The 22527-nt window shown below is 38.5% G+C and overlaps 1 protein-coding gene and 1 non-coding gene across 9 annotated transcripts in view; one reads left to right on the top strand and one right to left on the bottom strand.

Annotated features, from left to right (window-relative positions):
• The window catches only part of SCN1A (sodium voltage-gated channel alpha subunit 1), a 186969-nt gene that overhangs the window by 12762 nt on the left and 151680 nt on the right, over positions 1-22527 (top strand). For 6 of the 8 annotated variants that reach the window (XM_043487901.1, XM_043487897.1, XM_043487899.1 and 3 more), the window contains exon 1: positions 10559-10810. The exons of the other annotated variants lie outside the window; for them this stretch is intronic. The gene's annotated coding sequence lies outside the window, so the exon portion shown is untranslated. Of the gene's footprint in view, positions 1-10558; positions 10811-22527 lie in introns of those variants that run through there. 8 annotated transcript variants of the gene reach the window in all.
• Positions 21192-21298, bottom strand: LOC122454066. The gene has a single exon (XR_006273286.1). It is a non-coding gene; the product is annotated as a U6 spliceosomal RNA (small nuclear RNA).

The following is a 22527-nucleotide window of genomic DNA, read 5'->3' as shown; positions in this document are numbered from 1 at the left end:
GCTGAGTGACTGAACTGAACTGAACTTGTCCTCTATTGAGGATAGCTTTGCTGTGCTCTTAGCAAAGTCAGTGGCTTTCTGCCTTTGAACGTGAAAGGAAGATGTTAGTAAGAATCCTTTAGGGGAACAGAAACTACATGTTTGCTTATGCCGTCATGGCAAAATTCAATTTTATTCTATAAATAGAGTTGTCTTCATAAATATCAGCTATTTCCTTCAGTTTAAAGAAAGTCCTCTTTATAAAACAAATCTGATTAAACTTCTTCAGTAAATAGACAAGTGATGTGGTTGACTCAAAAATATATTAAAATGGCAAGCTGGTATTTGGTTCCAATAAGTAAGTATATTTTTCATAGCACTAGCTTTAACCTGACTCATCTTTGCAGAGGGGGAAACTGCTGTGTGAAACTGATCAGGTGAAACTGAAAAAACAAGCATAACATTTAATTCACTTAAGAGAATGGGAAAAGCATATGTAAGCACAGAAGAGAACCCAGCACAGTAATTTAACTTTTCATAACTCTTCATGCATTTTCTTAACTTATACTGATATTTCTTTTCTCTCTTTAATCTCTTTTGGCAGTAGATCTAGACATAATGCTTAAAAATTGTGATCTTTGATCTAATTTCAAGAGCCAAAGCTTTATGAAGCCTTTGTATATTTAAAGAAAGAGGCATAAAGCTTAGGCATGTGAAACATTAAATTGTGTTTTCATATGTGAAAGAGAAGTGCCGTATATAAATGGTTTATCAGCCTAAAGAAACAGACAATATATTTTTAGATTATATTTTAGCTTTTCACAGAAATTGTACAGCTTCATGGCCATTTGCTTCATGGATATTTCTTGGGGCTCTTTTTGGGTCTGCATTTCTGAAAACTGTTAGTGTTTTACTCTGAGTACCTGATTCTCACGTCCTTGAACACTTAGGTTAATGTTTAATCAGTGCACAGAGCAAGACTGAAGGACAGTCCCTTTCTTTACCCTTTACTAAAGCCAGTGTTGGTTAGTCCGTCACCTTCTTAAACAGTGACTGCGATGATACACTCCATCACATCCACTCTGTCAAAACATGAGTGAAAATCAATTGTGGCGTATCTAGAAATACTCCACTCACTTCCATTTTGCTTCTTATGAGCTGATGCACCTACTCAATATTATTTTCCTTCATAGTTAGGCTGTGGAAAAAATTGAATGGACTTTGGGGGGATAAAACTAGCTAGGTGACCTTGGTCAAGTCACATCATTTCTCTTGACATCATCCCTCATATCTGAAGTAAAATCCCTTGTCTGACTAATCTCTAAGGACTTTCCAGCTCCACACTTCCTCAAAAATCATCGAATCTTTAGAGCAGTGGTGCACATTTATGCCAGTTGACATTCTGCTTTACGAGGTTTGAAAACGTTATTTTATCCTACCTGTAAATGGTAGTGGAGTTTCATTCTGGAATTTTGATTCATCAGTAGTCAGCAGATGCTGTCAGTTCATCTTCAGAAAGTACCTTCATTCAACTGCAGACACTGTGGTATGTTGGGGGAATAAAATAATGCATGAGACATAGGTCTTGCTGTCAAAAAGATTATGGGGTTGGACTGGACAATGGAGAAGTGCGCAGATAAAAGAAGAGGGGATGTGGGCAAAAAGGAGGAATCCAAGCAGAGGAAAGGGAGGAAGCAGAATATCCAAATGTGATGGCTCCTGGCTTATTTAGGGAAAGGCAAAGAGCTTGTTATGAAAAAAATGACATTGAGGTTGTCCTCAGTAAATATTGTTAGCATGCTCTTACACTTTAACTGAAGAAAAAAAAGAACAAAAATAAACCAGGCCTCGAAATAATAAAGGATTCTAAATTGAAATTTATATGGAACAATAGAGTAATTTTTAAAAACTGAGATATAATTGACATATAACATTGTATTTGTTTTAATAATATGATTATTTGATTAATGTATACACTGTGCAATGATAGAGTGGTTTTTTAAAGAGTTGCTTGGGTGGTTATATAACAGGAAGGATAATATTATGCAAAATGATAAAGAATAGTTTTGTAATTTAATACCCACCTTGAAGCAATATTGCAATGTTGATATCTTCAGATGTTTTACATTTATGTTTGTAATTCTCCTTTGAGAAGTCAGGTTTCTACATTACCATGTCTTGTCCATAAAACCTGCTTATTTGGCATGGAAATACCACTATTTCCTTCTCCAGCACCAATGGCTACCTATGTAACTGAAAGGAAATTGCAGCGAATATTCCAACAAGAAGTAACTGCAACCCTGGGAATGATCCTCTGTGGATTTATGATTAACTTCTGGCTTTTATTGCTTTGGATGGAAGAGCAGGAAGGCGTGGAGAAGCTGGTGGTGGGGTGGGCTGGGGAGAGGTGTAGCGATTTGGGGGAATCTGGGGGAATTTGATGATCTCTGTGGTAATCCTCTCCCCCTCTTTCTCACTGTAAAAGACAGAACTGTGGTGAGGTAAGAAAACCCCTAACTGTTTATTCTTCTCTATTTATCTCTGTTTATCTCTGTTTATCCCTCTACCAGAGGGAGAGTCAGGAGTAATTTTAATGATGTTTTAGAAACTCTTAATAAAATCCCATGTGCCCACAAATGCATTGCTTCTAGAGATGTTTAAGAAACATCTTAGAATAAAATTGGTAAGAAAAACAATTCTAATGACATAAGCTCAATATATTGTAAGTGATTTTTAAAAATGGCATCTATGAGTGGGAAATCACAAGCCCCTACAACCTTGATTAAGTAAATTCAAGTGGGGACCTTCAAATATTTGGTAGCGTATTTTAAAAATAGCTGTTTTTTGTTTCAGTGGGATGTGTGGACTGTACTACGGTTTTAAGTGCTTACCTTCTGGTACCTACAAAATGTTCTGAAACCAAAAGACCAATTTTGTGCTATTAAGAAACTGTAACTTAAAACTTGCTGAAAAACTAGCTCTAGTCCTCCTAAAAGAGGGTTCCTAATTGCAGTTTCCTTCTTTATGTATCTAACAGTCAGTAAATCCTGCATTTATTTCTGGCTCATTTTCAAAGGGATAATTTAACCTGAAAAGTAAAGATAAGAGTTAATTATTTTCTGCTAGGCAGTGATTTCTATTTCGAAAAGAGTGGCTGCTAAAGGCACTGTGTTAGTGAACATTCGGGAGAGAGAGCAAGGAATGGGTAGTAAATCTTTGCAGATTGCTGCATGTTCAAAAAAAGGACTGGGAAACTCATATCTATAAAAGCAAAGCCCTGGAGTGGAAAATGATGTTAACCACGGGATCACATCAGTACTGTGCTTATTCCATGTTTCATTCTCAAGGGCAAAGCCAGGATTTGAAGCCAGCTAATAACACAGTGGTCCTTTGGATTTAGAATCATAAAGTCTGGGTTCATATTCTGACTCTGCTATTTTCTATCCATGCTGGAATCACTCACTCACTTCATCAAAAGTCCTGTCACCACCCACAGTCTGATGGCATTACCACTATATCTTTGGGGACAGCATCCCAAGGTCAGACCACTGCCCAGGTTCAACTCCAGATCCCAGCACCCGGATTCCTTTCTTTCAAAAAGGAACCCAGCTCCTTGAGCCTAGATTCGCATACAAATTACAGGAGAATCTAGAAACACTTTATGCCTTAAAACCCAAATGCCATTTATAACTCTGAGCAATGGAATCCAAAATTCAAAACATAATGATTTGACCATTATTTTTGGCCAAAGATTCAGAGTTATCCCATTTTTCCTGTGAGGCCCCAAGTTAACTGAGTGAATTTACTTTTTGTAAGGCAACTAACAAGTTTCAGAATTCCAAGAGGTGGGTGTCAGGCAGCATGTTTTGACAACAAATTTTCTTTATTAAAAGAATAATTGTATTTATTTATTTACTTTTGGCTGTGCTGGTTCTTCATTGCTGCAAGGGCTTTTTTCTCTAGTTGCAGTAAGAGGGGCTAGTCTCTGGTTGCAATGTGCGGGCTCCTCATTGCATGGCTTCTCTTGCCGAGGAACACGGGCTTCAGGGCACACAAGCTTCAGTAGCTGCGGAGCGTGGTCTCAGTGGTTGCAGCTCCTGAACTCTAGAGTGATGGCTTGACAGTTGTGTTAAGCCACACATGGGCTTAGCTGCTCCATGGCATGTGGAATCTTCCAGGATCAGGGATTGAATCCATGTCTCCTGCATTGGCAGGAGGATTATTTACCACTGAAACACCAGGGGAGCTCTCCCTTTATTTTTTATGCAAGAAAACATTAAATAATATTGAGATATTAGTTACACTGACTCTTCAGCCTTCCAATTTAAGTTCTTCCCCTTGAACTTTTGCAGAGTTCTCATCACAGCAGAAGATGCTCCAGGTTGTCTCAGTACTGACAGACAAAAAGACATGGCATGACTTTTTCTACCTCAGTGACTCCTCTTTTTCTTTCACATCTAAGATTTATTGACAGTGATGATGTCCCATTACAATATTCCCTTTCTGTATTGGGCACTGAGCAATGAATTGCCGCCACTGACTCCCAACAAAGCTCTTCCAAAGGAACAATTCAAGTCTCATGGCAGAGCTAATGCTTCAAAGACTAAAGGGTATCTCATGCTTTCATTCTCTTTGCCTTGTTAGGAACTTTCTCAAAGGAAAGGTACACAGCCCAGGCCTCTTAGTTGGTTTAGTAAGTCCGTGTATTCACAAGTTGAAAAAGTGTTGTTACATGGGAGATGGCCTGTATGTTCTTTCTGCTTTCTAGGAAGAGATTACAGAGGACCTCTTGGAATGGCTAGCTTTCAGGGTGGGAAGGAGGGAAATGACCCTATCATTCTTTGAAACTGGAAATGTAACAGTGGGAAAGAAAATTATTTCTCAATAAATTAACTTCCATTCACAGATAAATAATGTAAACCAATGTAAAACCAATGTAAAACTGGTTCTACAAGGAGTTTAGAGTCTGGGACGCAAATAAGGTATGTACATAAAACTGTCAGCAGAAAGCCAAAAGGGAAAAGAACTGTAGTGTTATAAGAGAATATAGATAAAGATTCATTTTAATTTATCTTTTTTCTTTTTTAAAAGTTATTTATTTTTTAATTGAAGTATAATTGCTTTACAGAATTTTGTTGTTTTCTGTCAAACCTCAACATGAATCAGCCATCAGTTCAGTTCAGTTCAGTTCAATCGCTCGGTCGTGTCCAGCAATTTGCGACCCCATGAATTGCAGCATGCCAGGCCTCCCTGTCCATCGCCAACTCCCGGAGTTTACTCAAACTCATGTCCATCGAGTTGGTGATGCCATCCAGCCATCTCATCCTCTGTCGTCCCCTTCTCCTCCTGCCCCTGATCTCTCCCAGCATCAGGGTCTTTTCCAGTGAGTCAACTCTTCCCATGAGGTGGCCAAAGTATTGTAGTTTCAGCTTCAGCATCAGTCCTTCCAATGAACACCCAGGACTGATCTCCTTTAGGATGGGCTGGTTGGATCTCCTTGCAGTCCAAGGGACTCTCAAGAGTCTTCACCTACACCACAGTTCAAAAGCATCAATTCTTCAGTGCTTAGCTTTCTTCACAGTCCAACTCTCACATCCATACATGACCACTGGAAAAACCATAGCCTTGGCTAGGTGGACTTTTGTTGGCAAAGTAATGTCTCTGCTTTTTAACATGATATCTAGGTTGGTCATAACTTTCCTTCCAAGGAGTAAGCGTCTTTTAATTTCATGGCTGTGACCATCTGCAGTGATTTTGGAGTCCCCCAAAATAAAGTTTGACACTGTTTCCAATGTCTCCCCATCTATTTCCCATGAATTGATGGGACCAGATGCCATGATCTTAGTTTTCTGAATGTTGAGTTTCAAGCCAACTTTTTCACTCTTCTCTTTCACTTTCATCAAGAAGTTCTTTAGTTCTTCTTCACTTTCTGCCATAAGGGTGGTGTCATCTGCATATCTGAGGTTATTGATATTTCTTCCGGCAGTCTTGATTCTAGCTTGTGCTTCTCCCAGCCCAGCATTTCTCATGATGTACTCTGCATATAAGTTAAATAAGCAGAGTGATAATATACAGCCTTGACGTACTCCTTTTCCTATTTGGAACCAGTCTGTTGTTCCATGTCCAGTTCTAACTGTTGCTTCCTGACCTGAATATAGGTGTCTCAAGAGGCAGGTCAGGTGGTCTGGTATTCCCATCTCTTTCAGAATTTTCCACAGTTTATTGTGATCCACACAGTCGAAGGCTTTGGCATCGTCAATAAAGCAGAAATAGATGTTTTTCTGGAACTCTCTTGCTTTTTTGATGATCCATCGGATGTTGGCAATTTGATCTCTGGTTCCTCTGCCTTTTCTAAAACCAGCTTGAACATCTGGAAGTTCATGGTTCACATATTGCTGAAGCCTGGTTGAATAATTTTGAGCATTACTTTACTAGTGTGTGAGATGAATGCAATTGTGTGGTAGTTTGAGCATTCTTTGGCATTGCCTTTCTTTGGGATTGGAATGAAAACTGACCTTTTCCAGAATCAGCCATAGCCATAGGTAAATTTTAATTTGCCTTTAACCAACTTTTAGGAATATGTGCATTTAAGTGTATACTATGCTGCTTTAATAGTAATCTTACATCTTGTCTTTGTGCCAAGCCTAATATAAGGAATAAGTAAAGTTACCAATGTTGTTCAACTGGTTCATCTCTGATGAATTGTAAACCTTGTGTACAGAATGACAAGCTATTCATTAAATATACTCATTTTTCAGTGGATAGGATGTTGGCCTTATTTTTCCAGAGTATGTCAGAAAAGGCATTTAATTTCATATGCCCAGTGTGTTCAGCTTAACAAATAACCATATTCTGCAATGTAAAATACAAAGTTCTGTAATTAACAAAAGAAAAGAGATCTTACCTATTGAGAAAACAAGAAAGACATTACAGTAAAAAGAATATGTGACCTAGAACCTTGGTAGAATTTTCCATGGACAGATGGAAGGAGGATCTGTCAAGTGAAGATTATGAACAAAGATATAGAGGTGGAAGGGTAATGTGTGTGTTGAAAACAGCATGCCTTTCCATTTATCTGATGTATTGGAGTAAATGTACTGTGCTAGTAGAGGGATTTTGATCTAGTTTGTTCACTGATGTAACTCCTGTGTCTGAAAAAGTGCCTGACTTCTAGCTGGTGCTTGAAGTGAATAAGTGAAGTGTCAGATGCCCAGGCTATGAGCGGTACTTGAGAGCTCTCAAGGGCCTGGGCATTTGGATTCCTGCAGCGAGGAAACTGGCTAGAACACCAGAGAGAAGAGAAACCAAGCTCAACTAAGCAACAGTGGAGTTTATTTGTGACTATCACGGAACCCCAAATCAGGAAAATATCTCAATTTTGGGAAAAACTAGTATCAGAAACAGAAAGTCATCAGTTTTCTGGCTGTCTTTTAAAAAATTGTTTATTTTTGAAAAATTTTATAGAGTTTTAAAGGTTACTTTCCATTTATGGTTATTACAAAATATTGGCTTATTCCCCACGTTGTACAAAATATCCTTGACCCTGTTGGTACTGGGCTTCCATGATGTCTCAGACAGTAAAGAATCTGCCTGCCATGTGGGAGACCTAGATTCAATCCCTGGATTGGGAAGATCCCCTGAAGAAGGGAATGGCACACCACTCCAGTATTCTTGCCTGGAGATCTATGGACAGAGGAGCCCGGCGGGCTATAGTCTATGGGGTTGCAATATATCCTTGACCCTGTCTTATACTCAACAGTTTGTACCTCCCACTTCCCACTCGTAACTACTAGTTTGATTTCTATATCTGTGAATCTGCATCTTTTATGTTATATTCACTAGTTTGTAGTAGTTTTAAGATTCCACATGAAAGTGATATCGTACGTCTTTATCTTTCTCTGTCTGACTTATTTCACTTAACGTGTTGTTGGTTGTTCAGTCGTGTCTGATGCTTTGCAACCCCATGGACTGTAGATCACCAGGCTCCTCTGTCCACAAGATTCTCCAGGCAAGAATGCTGGAGTGGGTTGCCATTCCCTTCTCCATTCACTTCACATAATGCTCTCCAATTCCATCTTTGTCACTGCAAATGGAAAAATTCCATTCTTTTTAGGCTGAGTATATATATATATATATATCTATACCATTGTGTTACTTGTTTATATTATCACATCTTCTTTGCATGAATCTTTCAGATTAGTGTTTTTGGTTTTTGTCTAATATATACCCAGGAGTGGTATTACTGGGTCATGGGGTAGTTCTATTTTTTTTTTTTTTAAGCCTTCATACTGTTTTCCATATGACTGTACAAATTACATTGTCACCAATAGAGTACAAGGGCCCCCTTTCCTCTGCATCCTTGCCAGCATTTATTTGTAGCCTTTTTGATGATTCTGTCTTTTTTCACTATTTCCCCTTCCACGCCTGTGTAATTCCTCTCCTCCGTGCCCTGGTCTACTTGTCCTGAGTCGGCATTGTGAGCGAGGACTGGCCCCCACAGCTGTCAGAATCACATGTGGCAACGTCCTGTTTTCTGGTCCTCTAGGAGCACAGGTTCACTTCTAGGGATCAGGTAGGGAGCGCTGTTGAGAAGACTGTGATGAGCAGACACTCAAAATATTGACCTCTATAATAAGCAATTATAAGACATGAATGCATGTGGTCAGAGGTGTCCTTATTTTGTCTAAATCATAAGGACCATTCACATGTAACTAGTTAGTCTAAAGATTTTAAAAGTACTGCCTGTTAGTTCACACATTTCCCATTTTCTCTTCATCTCTTAACATCCCAGTAATTATTTACCAAATGTTGGTCCATTCGGTCACCTGTCTCTCCAGCTCCTTTCAAGATTACCCAGACTCTGCCAGAGACTGAAGAACATTATTTACCCACACCCTATAGCTTGCAGAATCTTAGTTTTCTGACCAGGGATGGAATCCGGGCCCCAGCTGTGGAAGCACTGCTTCCTAACCACTAAGCACAGTGGTCCTAACCACTGGATCACCAAGGAATTGCCCGAATAGATTGGCAGTGTTCATCCTACCTTGCCTGGCCTTCATGGAAGTTTAGGATTTTAGAGCTGAGCAGGAAATAATCTTAATTTCTTTCTTTTATAGATGAGAAGATAGACCCTTCTCATCTATGAGTAATTTATACATAAGGGTTAGTAAATGTCTTGTGAACACAGAAATGAAGATTACTTTCCTGTGATTCTAGAATAGGGAAAGAAAAGAGGACTTTTGAGTATGTTGTACAGAACAAATGGACTTTAGGACCAAAAACTTTAGCTTTATTACTTTGCAAGCTAGATGCAGCCTTTACTAAATCTCAGTGAGGGTCATAAAGCCCTCAGGATTCCCAAATGTATAATGGGAATAATTTTAATAATATTAATAGTATTTACCACACTGTCTTATAGTAAGGAATAGAACAATTAAATATTGAAGGTGATGTCATTTAATAAATGATAAAGCACAGGCAAGATTGTTGTTCAGTCTCTAAGTTGTATCTGACTCTTTGCAAGATAGTTATCAATAATAAGGCAAGATAGTTATCGATAATAAGTGGATTAGATAACAGATAACCAGGATGAAATATTTACTGCAAATTATGCCGGATGACTAATCTACACATAGTTAATTGTGAGCATATGCATGACCAAATGCTAAAGACTGTTCAGTTTTAAAGTACAGTTTATAACACAGAAAGCTGCTCTCTCATTTCCTGGAGTTATAAATAGTTTAGCATGAATTCTCCCTTGTCTTAGGAAAACCTGATACACGTGGCTTTCATAATTCTATCAATAGGTAATACTTAGTTGGAGTCAAAATATATATTTGCTTACTAAAATGTTGTTATAACTAAGTTTTAGGTCATGTCTAAAAACCATGGAAATATAATGCAGTAAAGGGTAATAGAACCATAGACAGAATGGGAGTATAATCTTAACAACAAATGAAGGTGGGAGAAGACAAGTTCTCGAAGAGGTCAGGGACTTGCTCAAAGGCACATGAGGACTGAACTTGTAGTAACACAACTTCTCACTCAGATGTCTTCACTATAATACAGAACCTGCTATTAAAACACAATGTTAAAAATGAGAAAGAATTTCAAGTAGATCCCCATTGGAAAGCCACTGATCTGTCATAAATGGCCTCCTAATTTTCTTCTGGTGGAATAAAAAAGACAAAGTTTTATTCACAGGTTATGTAATTTGTAAAGATAACAAAGATTCATAGTAAGAATAAAGTAATACTTTTGAACAAAAATAAAATGCAAAAACAACACAAAAGTAGTTTGCTGGGCTTGAAAATAGCTATATTTAGTTTTAAACTTTTTCGTCGTTGATTCATTAGTTATTTGATAGAGAAATTAGAAATGAAGAGGAAACAGACACAGCAATAGTGAGAGATCAAAGGGAAGAGGGATATGAGGCTGAGAGAAAAGAGGTTGAAAAAGAACACGGAATTCTGCCTGGTAAAAGAATATTTAATGTTTGACCACTAGATGGCGATGTAATGTAAGGTGCTACCTCGACTTTTTTTTTTTTTTTTTTTTAAACCAGCTATTTGCTGATTTGTATTAGGTACCATAGAGTGAGGCGAGGATGAAGCCGAGAGGATACTGCAGAGGTCTCTGGTGCATGTGTGTATGTGTGCGCGCGTGTGTGTTTGTGTGTGTGTGTCCTGCCCCAGCGAGACTGCAGTCCCCGTAAATACTTGGTCACCTTTGCAAGAAAGAATCAGAACAATTGCAACTGAAGGCACGTTATCATCTGGTCTTTGGGAGATGCTGTTCCTCATTGCAGATGGGTAATTTTCCTTTTTATCAGGTAAGCCATCTGCTTATTTCGTCGCGATCTTAGGCATGTTCATTCCAGTTATTCTTTTGGGGGGCGGAAAAAGAGCCCGTGGAAATACAGTTTGGGCAGAGCAGGAAGTCCATTTTTGTATGTGAATTCGGACCGGCGGGTCCCCCTCCTCCCTCTCTTCTCCTCCTCTTCTCCTCCCCTTCCCCTCCCCCCTCCCCTCTCCACCTTCCACGAACTGAAATCAGGTTAGTTTTGCAGTTCAGCATTTTGATACAAGATGGGATTCTTTGGCCTGAAATAGCTTGGCACCTGGCCAGCTCTTGCCTTTGCTACCCTCCATCCTATTCAAGGTCTCCCTTTGAAGCCCCCTCCTCCTTCACCGGTGCTTTAGAACTGGACAGGCGGAGCTGTAAATAGAGGTCATATTGTTCCTAAGGATGGAGCAAAAATTAGATCTCAAGTTAACCCCACAGGAAGAAAGCCAGCAGCGGGAACCGCGGCTGGAACCTAGCACTGCAGGGATTTGAGCCTCCTCGGCAGAGGCTGGGCTTTTGAGGAGAAATGCCGCCTGCCTTGGGCCAGAAGGGGACAAGGATTTATTGTTTGTAACTCCGATTGAGCATGGTAATAAAGGAGCTGGAGGGTAGTGGGAAAGAAGCCCTTCTTCCTGGAATGCCAAATGGGGAAGGTTGAGTTACTTTTAATTACACAGAGGTCACTAGCAGCAGTGATACTGCAGATCCTGTTCAGTCCTCAGTGTGAACCGTGTGGCTTTTACAGACAGCACAAGAAAAGGTCTCTGGGTGGACTGGAGGCTTTTTCAAAGGTCCTTGTTATCATGGATCCCCTCTCTGCTACCTGTTTGAGGTATTTGTTTAAAGACACCCCCCACCCCCACCACATTTGCTTCCCGTTTCTTTTTGTTCCCTTCAGTGACTCTGTGACAGCTGTCACTCCTCTTTAGCAAATGAGTCCAAAAGAGAGTTGCTTTTTCACATGTCCCAGGAAAGAATTAAAGCCAAAGCCGGGTAACATTCTCTCCATATGTGCATGCGACTCAATATTTCTAAGGCGCTGTAGCAAACTTGCAAATTGCCAAACGCTGTTGCTATCACACCTATAAAATGTGGCTTCTTTTTTCTATGGATTTTCAGGTTCACGTGGTATTTCTGATGTGCTAGTGTAGTAACAGAACATATTTCCCCATTAAGCGCTTTCAATCATCCCAAGAGGCTGATGCCAAGCAGAAATAGGAAACTTCCATGCTGAGGTTGGCTATCCCTGCTTTCATTTCTGTCCTCCAGAGCAGTGGGCCGCTTCCCTTTCCTGCTTGCTACAATACCTGGCACGCTAGGGTGATGCAACTTGGAACTCCTACATGCACACCAGGGTCTCACACTTTACTTTCCCCTCATCTGTGCATTTGGGAAGCCCAATAACTTCGGTGGAACACTCCTTTAAGCCTCTCCTTTGTGGTCGCTGCTTTGGTAACTGCCGTCAAGCCATCGCATCCCTCTTGCAGGGGTAGTGTTGCAGTTTAGGCCTTCCTCCACAAAGCTTCTTGAAGAGATTTTTAGATGGTGTCTATTTTAGGAACAGAATGTGTAGACAGGAATGGATGGCCACTGAGATTTACGGGAAAACAATTTCGTGGAGAGGATGAGGTAACCTTGTAACAGAGCTGGTTATATCACATGAACCAAGCAAAGGAATTGTTTTCATGAAATTTACTGCAGCTCAGTTTGATGGCTTTTTTCCTTTGTTCCCTCTGGACATTGCTGGCCTGTTGTTTTCAAATACCTTTTTGAGCATAGCTAGAATGCTCATTCTGATAAAAAATAATATGTTGGATTTTGCTGCCAATACTGATAGTCTCTGTTTACATGGCCCCCCATGCTGAGTTATTTGGCATCTGGAAACTCAATTATTAGGACTATTTCCCTTTAAGGCATGGTTGAGAGGTTTGCTCCATCTGCGAAGGGAAGGGAAAGGCACAATTGGAGGCCTAATTAGTTATACCATATCCCAGAAGGCACTGGGTATCTCAGCCAGGATTCAGCTTTACCAACCAGAGGTACCAGGGGCAAAGAGACAGAGCAGAGACACAGAAGTAAACTATTGCCACCAACACAGGATATTAAAACTCTAGAATCCAGAGGAGTCCAGTAAGAACTGCGCTAGTTCTGAAATTGCATACCTCAAACTGGGACTTGAACCCAACCAAATCTCTGACTGGAACTTGAACCCATGGTCTTTTAACTGAGATCACAGCTTTCAGGATTTAATGAAGCTCAGGTTCTTGAAGTTTCATTGCAGAGAGAATTCAGTGAAAGACAAAGTGAGACAAAGGTGAGAAGTGGATTTATTTAGAGAGAAACACACTCCACAGGTGGAGTGTAGGCCATTTCAGAAGGCAAGAGCTGCCTTGAAACATTGATTAGTTAGTTTTTAGGGCTTGAGTAATTTCATAGGCTAATGAGTAGGAGGATTATTCCAACTATTTTGGGGAAGGGTGCAGATTTCCAGGAATTGGGCTACCGCCCACTTTTTTGCCTTTCGTTGGCCGTGGAACTGTCACGGTGCCTGTGGACGTATCATTTGCTCGCTGATATGTTGCAGTGAGCATATACTGAGGCTCAAGGTCTGGTGGAAGTTGACTTGTCTGCCATCTTGGATTTTGGATTTATTTGGTTCTAATTAGTTTCTGTCATCTCCTTGGGCTATGTCATTCTTTTAAAGTGTGTGCCCGTCCCCCTTCCTTCCTATTTCAGTTCCTTGTGCAGAGGGCACTGTCTGGGAACCCAGAGATTCAGAGAGGAAAAATGGAAGAGCATCTTCTTTGGATGTTGCAGACAAGGAAGGGAAAAGTTGGGGGTTCCTTTAGAGTTACGTCTAGGACAATACAGACCAAGCAGTCCTCGTGAATTTATATTAGTATATAATGAAGCGAAAGTGAAGGACTTCCCTGGTGGCTGAGACTGTAAACGATCTGCCTGTAATGCAGGAGACTAGGGTTCAATCCCTGGATGGGGAAGATCCCCTGGAGAAGGGAATGGTTATCCACTCCAGTATTCTTGCCTGGAGAATTCCATGGACAGACAGAGGAGCCTGGTGGGCTATAGTCCATGGGGGAGAACACAAGAAATGTTGGTTTATTATATATAAGATATGTATATTTTGCATATTATTACATTATTTATGTGTTTCTTCTCTGTGTTCTTCTCACACAGAGGAGCATCCTTGTAAAATTTAGCCTAGGGTGTCACACAAGGCATTCATTTCTTCCAGGTTAGTTGGAGAGGCTGACCTCATCATTGCCTCCCTGTAAATACCGAGAGCATGTGCCAGATGTCCCAGCTCCCTTGGAAGGGGGAGGAGAGGAGGAAGTTTATAGGGAGGCTGGAGACTAGGAATCAGTCAATGGGACTAGGATCTGTGAAGTAATCACTTCCCTTTGAAATTCTGAGTAGTCACTGAAGCATGTTTCACTGATCAGTTTAGATGATACTGTCTTAGGGTAGGGGTAGGGAAGAGATTCTCAGAGCAACTATAGTCAGAAAAAAAATTTTTGCTAAATCTCCCCAAACTGTCCCAAACTGTGCTTTTCCAACTTTCTCTTTTGTCCAGGTTCTCGTTTAGTAATTATTTTATTTAACAAAGATATGTGGCATGTACTTTTGTTGTTGTGTGTGTTCAGTTGTGTCTGCCTCTTTGTGGCCCCATGGACTGTAGCTTTCCAGGCTCCTCTATCATTGGAATTTTCCAGGCAAGAATACCAGAATGGGTTGCCATTTCCTACTCCAGGGGATCTTCTTAACCCAGGCATAGAACCCATATTGCTTGTGTCTCCTGTATTGACAGGCAGGTTCTTTACCACTGTATCACCTGGGAAGCCCCAGCATTTACCAGCCACTATTCTAAGCAGCGCCTCAAAATATTTTCTCATTTAATTCTGTGAAGTCGGTGCTATTATTAATCACCAGTTTATGGATGAGGAAACCAAGGAAGCACAGGGAGGTTAACTTGCCCTGAGCTTGTTTGTAGGTGGTAGAGCCCAAACTTGAAACCAGGCTATCTGGCTGCTGGATCTGTGCTCCTAGCTGCAGAATAAGGATAAGGATATCATCCATGTGATGGTAGAATGATGGCTTAGCCCACATAGTAGAGACTCTGGTTGCTGCCATCTGCACAAGGCAGCTATAATTTATCTCTTTTCTTACATATCAAAATTTCAAAATACTTTGGTTTACAGTAATTCTCTGTATCTACTTCATTTATTCATTTTTTTAAAATGTGCCTTTCTATATTATTGGAGAATCCCTATTCTAGGTGCTGAGTACGGTAAATAAAACAAAATTCTTGCCCACATGGTGATTGCAGTCTAAAGATGGAGTTAGTAGACAAATCAGTGTGTGATGAAATAATAGCAAATACATGTTTTTTGAAAAAAAGAAGTAAGGCGGTGTGAGCCATAGTGAGGGTAAAAGGAGCATGTAGAGACAAAAAAACAATGTTTGAGAGGTGCAGAAAATAATCTGAATGAGGTGAGAGAAGAGCATTCTGGGAAGAGAAGTCCCAAAGATCAGAGTGCCTGACAGATATGAGGAATGGCACCTGCCTTGTGAGGGACTGGAGTGCAGAAGGAATGGGAGGAAATGGGGCCAGATCTGTGGAGTCTTAATGGGCATGCTTAGGGCTCTAATTGTCCCTGGCCTTTATAAAAAAAAAAAAAAAAAAAACAAGTCAAGGAACAATGTCAAGTCAATATAAGTCCTATATCTAATGATAACAAGTTACTAGGTTAAAAAAAAAAATGAAATTGAATCATTTTTATACACACACAAAGTTGTAACAGTGTGTAAAGTTCTGTGAAGAATGCTATAGTTCCTGGTATGCAGTGAAATTGGCTCAAAAATGTTTGAAAGACTCTTTGATGGAAAAAAAAATTGCTTGAATGAGATTATCGGTTAGTTTGCTATAAACTATCAGTTAAAATAAAAAGCATCCCTTGTCACCTAGTCAGTTTTACTTGCACTTCAGGACTCCACCCCCCCCCGCCCCCAAAATGACCAAATTGAGAAGATGTGGCCTGGGAGCAGACATAAACCAAATCAGTACATCCCCTAGAGAGGTCACAATACAGTAGGTATTCAGAGAGTTCGAACAAATCTTTTTCTGCACATGAATTCATATTAATGTGATTTTAAAATAATACAGTCAAACATAAGTATCCGCTCTCATTTTTATCTATATTAAACCTTTTGTTGGTATATTTGTTTTAAAATTCACTTTCTAATGGTTTATCTTTTTATATTTGTTCCCACTCTCAGTTACCTGCTGACATTGTAGTTCCTTCCTAGCAAATATGTGTTTCTCTTCTTAGAATAAACCTTGCTTTTTAGTTTATCACTGTAAGTGGTATAAAATCCTTTGTCTCTTCCTTCTTTGAAGTTCTCTGTATAACTGTGGCTTTAATTTTTGATGATGTGTCTATAGTCTTTGGCTTTAATATTTTGTTTCGTCATTTGTGTTTTTTATGTCATACAGAAGAAACCACTACCTAATCCAAGGTCATGAAAATTTACGTCTCTTTTTTCTCTGAGTTTTATTGTTTTATCTCTTGTATTTAGGGATCCATTTGGAGCCAGATCTTGTATATAACATGAGGTAGGGGCCAACTTCATTCTTTTGTGTTGCCATCCAATTGTCCCGGTATCATTTTTTGGAAGACTATTTTTTCCCCATTGAATTTTGTTGTTAATGCTGTTGGTCATTCCATATTTAAGTGCATCCATGTTTTTAGCATACTATTAGCAATGATTTGATCCCTTGGGTACTAGGGGCAACTTTTTTCTTCAAGTAAAATGCAGTAAGATTCTCCCTTCTGGAGAATTCATACAACTTTAAAGTATGAGAAAATTGGCCTCTATCTTCTTAACTGTTATACACTTTGTTGACCTAACTTTATGTCAAACTTTTATATTATAAAAATTTTTATAATAATTTATAAAATTGTAAATTTTATTATAATTGAACACATACTCATTTGTGACTCGATTGGAAATGTAAGGCAACATTGTGCAGTTCAGCAACGAGCTAACATTTTTGGAGAACAGTTACTAGTTATTTCTAAAAAGTATCTCTACTATATTGCACATGCTCTCCCAAATTCAGACAAACATTATCTGTATAATATATGTTGCTGGTCATCTTTTGCTCCCTAAACACCATTGAGGGGAAAGCTTTGAACTTGAGATAGAAGTGTGTCTTTAAAATAATGTTGACTGTTGTGTGAGTTGGCTGAGGCTTCTGTATAATGAAATACCACAGACTTGATGTCTAAAACAACATACATTTATTTCTCACAGTTCTAGAGGTGAGAAGTTCAAGGGCAAGGTCTCTGCAGGTTTGTTTTCTTCTGATGTCTCTCCTCAACTTGTGGATGGCAACCTTCTCCTGTGTATTTGTGTGCATCCTTAGGGTCTCTTTGTTTCCATGTTTCTCTTTATAAAACACAAGTCAGGTTGTAATAGAAGTCTCCTAATAGCCTCATTTTAATCTGATCCCTTCTTTAAAGACCCTATTTCCACCTGAATTTTGAAAGGGTCACAATTCAGTCCATAGTAGCTATACTTATGACTGCTAAAATAATGAATAAAGATGATTGAAACTGGCAGTCATTTTTTTATTGTCAAATTGTTGTTGTTAATGGTAGTCTTTCATTATTCATGCTTTCTTCCCACTGAATAATAAGGAGCTGTGTGTGTTTTTGTTAATAGTCAAATAAAGGCAATTAATTAGGTTTGCATTTAAAGAGGCATGATGAATAACAAAGTCTACAGAAGCAAAATGGTGGTGAGATTGATTCCACTCATATGCCTGTAACGTTCTTTTTATAATCTCTGATAAATATACTAAGCCAAGGCTCTTACTTGTTTCAATGAGAAAAGTGATAAAAAGGGACATAAAACATGAGATATTCATGAGACACTTATAAATAAAATAATTTCAAAGTGTTTTAGTTAAGCTCAGTCTCAGTTGGGACACAACTGAAATTGACATTAAGCATATAAGTAACGTCATGGGAAGTTATTAGAGCTCAGAGACAGGAGGGGTAGGTAAAATCTAGAAACTGGAAATGACAAGAGTAAGGAAAATTATGACAGCCCAGATTTTGGACTTTTGGTGGTTTTTGTAACAAGCTGTTACCTCCTGGAATGATTGACTTCAATTATTTTCAGGCTTTTTTTTTTTCTAATACATTCAGTTTTATGATTAAAATTACAGGAAGTGAGAATCCGAATGGTCACTTTGGGACTATGAATCTTTCCCTTTTGTTAAGGGTGAACTGGGTCCTTGACTGATAGTCCCTCCAATCTATTTGCCTTTTAAGAAGAGTAATTGCACCAAACAAAACGGAAAGTCGTCTATATACACAATGTAAGAAAAAAGAGTAAATAAATCATGGTTCATGCAAATAATGAGATCTTGTAGAGCCATTATTAAACTTAATATTTCAAGGAGCATTTTTACTTCTATGCAAAATTGTTCAGGATATAATGCTACAAGAAAAAATACCATACATAGATATCATATATATCTAGCATGATCTCAATGGAAGACAGAAAATAAAAACAGCATATTTGCTTAAGGGAAAAAAAAAAAAACTGAAAATAATGTAATAGCTTCTCCAGTTTATGGGATTGCAACTTCAATTTTCTTTTTTATATATTTTCTTTTTAAAAATAAAACATTAAATCTTATTTTTCTAATAACAAAATTAGTACATGCTAATTATGTAAAGCAAAAAAGAAAGTATTAAATAATAAAGGATAAAATAACCCCTACAATTCTACAAATGCAAAATTATCAGTGTTAGTAATTTATTTTACTTATCAAAGTTTTTTTGGTACAAATTCTCTAAAATAAGCATGTGTTACTTTAAAAATCAGCATAAAAGTTAGCATACATTGTTTTTCAAATGGATCTGAATTAGTCTTTTGTATGAAGATATTTATTATATCGCTAGTAAAAATAGTAAACTCAAAGTTATTAAGGAAACAGTTGAATATTTGAATAATTTATCAGCCCAAAACTCCTCTATAATAATGTAACATTTTCGGAAAATTTGTAACAAGTAGATAACCATTGGGAAAGGATCCAACATAATGTTAATTTTGGAATTTCAAAAGGGTGTTGTTCTGAAAATTGTATAGTTTGGTAATTTAACTTCTCCCTGTAGAATTCAGCAAACTTTGGGGAAAGATGTCTTACATTCATGGAGCATCTACTGTTTGCACTGGATTGTTTTAGTAAGAACTGCCCTCAGATTGAGAATGACAGCAACAAAAATTTCTAAATACTGATAGGTATTAATATATAAATTCTTAGCCGCTTAGAATAAAACTCATCAAATTGGGAAGAATCAGGTTATAAGGTTAGCATCATTACCAAATCCAGTGATGGCAAGATTAAACAAGCAGTTTATACTATTGAGCCAGAGGTGGCAGGATAGAGCACTGAAAGTAATTATTAGTATTTGTTGCATTTGGAGATGTGGAATTATTTATGTTGAAGGTGTTGTGGGAGGATTATGTGTGAAGAGGAATAGATGGTTAATGACAAGTCTTAGATAACAGTATCTAGACTGTTTTAAAGCAAATATTAATAATTAAAAATTGAAGATTAATATTGAATAAAAAGAAACTAGAGTTCTGTGTTTCTAAGTATATATTCAAAGAGGAGGAAAAACTAAGAATTCTGTCACATAAAATATCTCCATCTAAGAAATTCAGTGGATTTGAGAATCCTGGAAAGAGTTACCTTGATACTTGACAAATGCTCTCAGGCAGCAGTTTTGATATTACCCTGGAATGTGATATGCCATTTACAAAGGCCAGATATTTTGGGCTATGTCTGTCAGTGTATTGGTACAAAACCAAAGAGGCAACAGGCTGGTTTCAGGTCTAGAGTATCATAATTTCTGTGCTGCTTGGGCCTTGGAGTTTCAGGTTTCAGGTGATTTGAGAAGTCTGGAAGATTGCACACCAATGTTTAAGGCATTTAAAGGATTATAGATCATCAACCTATATGAATGAAGGCAAGAGTTTCCTTTGAAGAAATTTGAAAAAGGAAGTTTGAACATAGTTAAGTTAAATAGAAATCAGTAAGAAAAGAACAGAAGAGGGTGATCTCCATATATCTCTTTCTATAAGATGACAAAAAATGGAATCTCAGCTCAGTTCTCTTTTCTCTGGAGCCAAAACTTACTCGCCTTACTCTCACTTTTTTTTTCTTATTGTTTAAACTAATTTTTATTGGAATATAGTTGCTTAACAATGTATGTTTTTCTACTGTACAGCAAAGTGAATCAGCTATACATATATTCCCACTTTTTTGGATTTCTTTTCCTTCTCATTTAGATCTTCCCTGGGAGCTCAGCAGTGAAGAATCTGCCTGTCATGCAGAAGATGCAGGTTCGATCCCTGGGTCGGGAAGATCCCCTGGAGAAGGAAATGGCAACCCACTCTAGTATTCTTGCCTGGGAAATCCCTTGGACAGAGAAGCCTGGCAGGTTACAATCCATGGGGTCACAAGAGTCAGACACAATTTAGCATCTAAACCACCACCACCACTCATTTAAGTCACCGCAGAGCATTGCGGGTTCCCTGAGCTGTAGTGTTTTCTGATTAGTTACCTGTATTACAGAGCAGTATGTCAATCCCAATCTCTCAGTTCATCCCACTCCCATTTCCCTCCTTGATGGCCATGAATTTGTTCTCTATGTCTGTTTATCTATTTCTATTTTGCAAATAAGATCATCAATACCATCTTTCTAGATTTCACATATGTGTTATACAATATTTTTTTTCTGTCTTATTTCATTCTGTATGATAGTCTCTAGGTTTGTCTGTGTCTCTACAATTGACCCAATTTCGTTCCCTTCTATGGCTGAGTAATATTCCATTTTATGTATGTATTACAACTTCTTTATCCATTTTGCTGTTGATGGACATTTAGGTTGTTTGCATGCCCTAGTTATTGTAAATAGTGCTGCAGTGAACATTGGGGTTCATGTATCTTTTTGAATTATAGATTTTCTCTGGTTATATCCCTAGCAGTAGGATTTCTGGGTCATATGGTAGTTCCATGTTTAGTTTTTTAAAGAACCTCCACACTGTTCTCCAGAGTGGCTATACCAATTTACATTCCCATCAACAGTGCAAGAGTGTTCTCTTTTCTCAACACCCTCTCCAGCATTTATTGTTTGTAGATTTTTTTTGATGGCCATTTTGACTGGTGTAAGGTGATAACTCATTGTAGTTTTGATTTGCCTCTCTCTAATAATTAGTGCTGTTGAGCATCTTTTCTTGTAAAAATATGGAATCCTTCACAAATGTGTAAAAATATGGAATCCTTCACAAATGTGTGCGTTGTCCTTGCAAAGGGGTGATGCTAATCTTCTCTGTATCAGTCCAGTTTTAGTATACTTGCTGCTGAAGTGAGCAATCTTTTTTCTTTTCATTCCTAGGCATTTTGTTTTACCCTTTAATTTTGCATTTCATTTTTAACTCTCCTTCCACTCCTGGATTGTGTGAAAATATTTCCACAGTTGTATTCTCAGTTTGTTCAGAGCTTTTGATGTGTGCATGCATGCTAAGTCACTTTAGTCATGTCCAACTCTTTGTGACCCTATGGACAGTAGCCCGCTAGGCTCCTCTGTCCATGCAATTCTCCAGGCAAGAATACTGGAGTGGGTTGCCATGCCCTCCTCCAGGGGATCTTCCCAGTCCAGGGATTGAACCCATGTCTCTTACATCTCCTGCATCGGACGGCAGATTCTTATTACTGGCACCACCTGGGAAGCCCCTTTAATGCATATAGAATGTAATCCAAAAAATGGAAAAATTGTGTAGAGCAAGTGCAGAAGAGAGAGCGAGCTGGGCAGTCAGGCAAAGAAAAGGAAATTTATTAGAGGCAAACGAGGTGATTAGCCCTTAAGGAGAACCAGCATGCTCTTTCTGACAGGGTCTTTCTTATACCCCGCCAATGAAAAATTCTCTGAAGAGATGGTTAATTTTTAGCCTGTAGCTGAGTCCTGCGGTCACGTAGCCAGATATCTGGCATCCAGGGGTCTCGTAGCCTTGAGAAGGTAGGTGCCAGCAGGAAAACAGAATGTCATTTGGGCATTTGGTCTGTCTCAAGGGTCGCTGTGACTTTATCCTCTGTTTGCGAGGTCAACATAATGAGCCATTTTAACAATGAGCCCCCAAGTAAGTCTTATCAAATTGTTAACATGACTTCAGTTATTTTCAAAATGTAGCCCACAGACCTCCTTGAGTTCTCTTGAAAGCTTTTAGGGAGTCCGTCAGGGCAAAAATATTTTAGAATAATAAAAGAACATTTTTTTGCCTTTTTCACTGTATTGACTATTGCACTTAGGGTCAAAAGCAATTAAAACTCTTAGCCTTAACAATTATCAAAAGAGTGGCACCAAACTGTACTTGTGGTCACTGTAGTCTTCACCACCATTCACCCCCAGTAAAAATAAGTAAGTAAATATACAAGTAAAATTAAAAACCAGACTTACTGCAAAAATATCTTTGATGAAGCAGGAAAAAATATTAATTCTGTTTCACCTAGACACATAACTAAGTGCACCTGTTTTTTTTTTTTTTTTAATGTTCTGTGTGCTGGAATGGGAAGTATGCATACAAAATAGTTTCCACAAATGAAAG

Source organism: Cervus canadensis, chromosome 15 (assembly GCF_019320065.1).
Source record: "Cervus canadensis isolate Bull #8, Minnesota chromosome 15, ASM1932006v1, whole genome shotgun sequence".
Taxonomy (NCBI): domain Eukaryota; kingdom Metazoa; phylum Chordata; class Mammalia; order Artiodactyla; family Cervidae; genus Cervus; species Cervus canadensis.
This window is presented reverse-complemented; position numbering and strand designations above follow the sequence as displayed.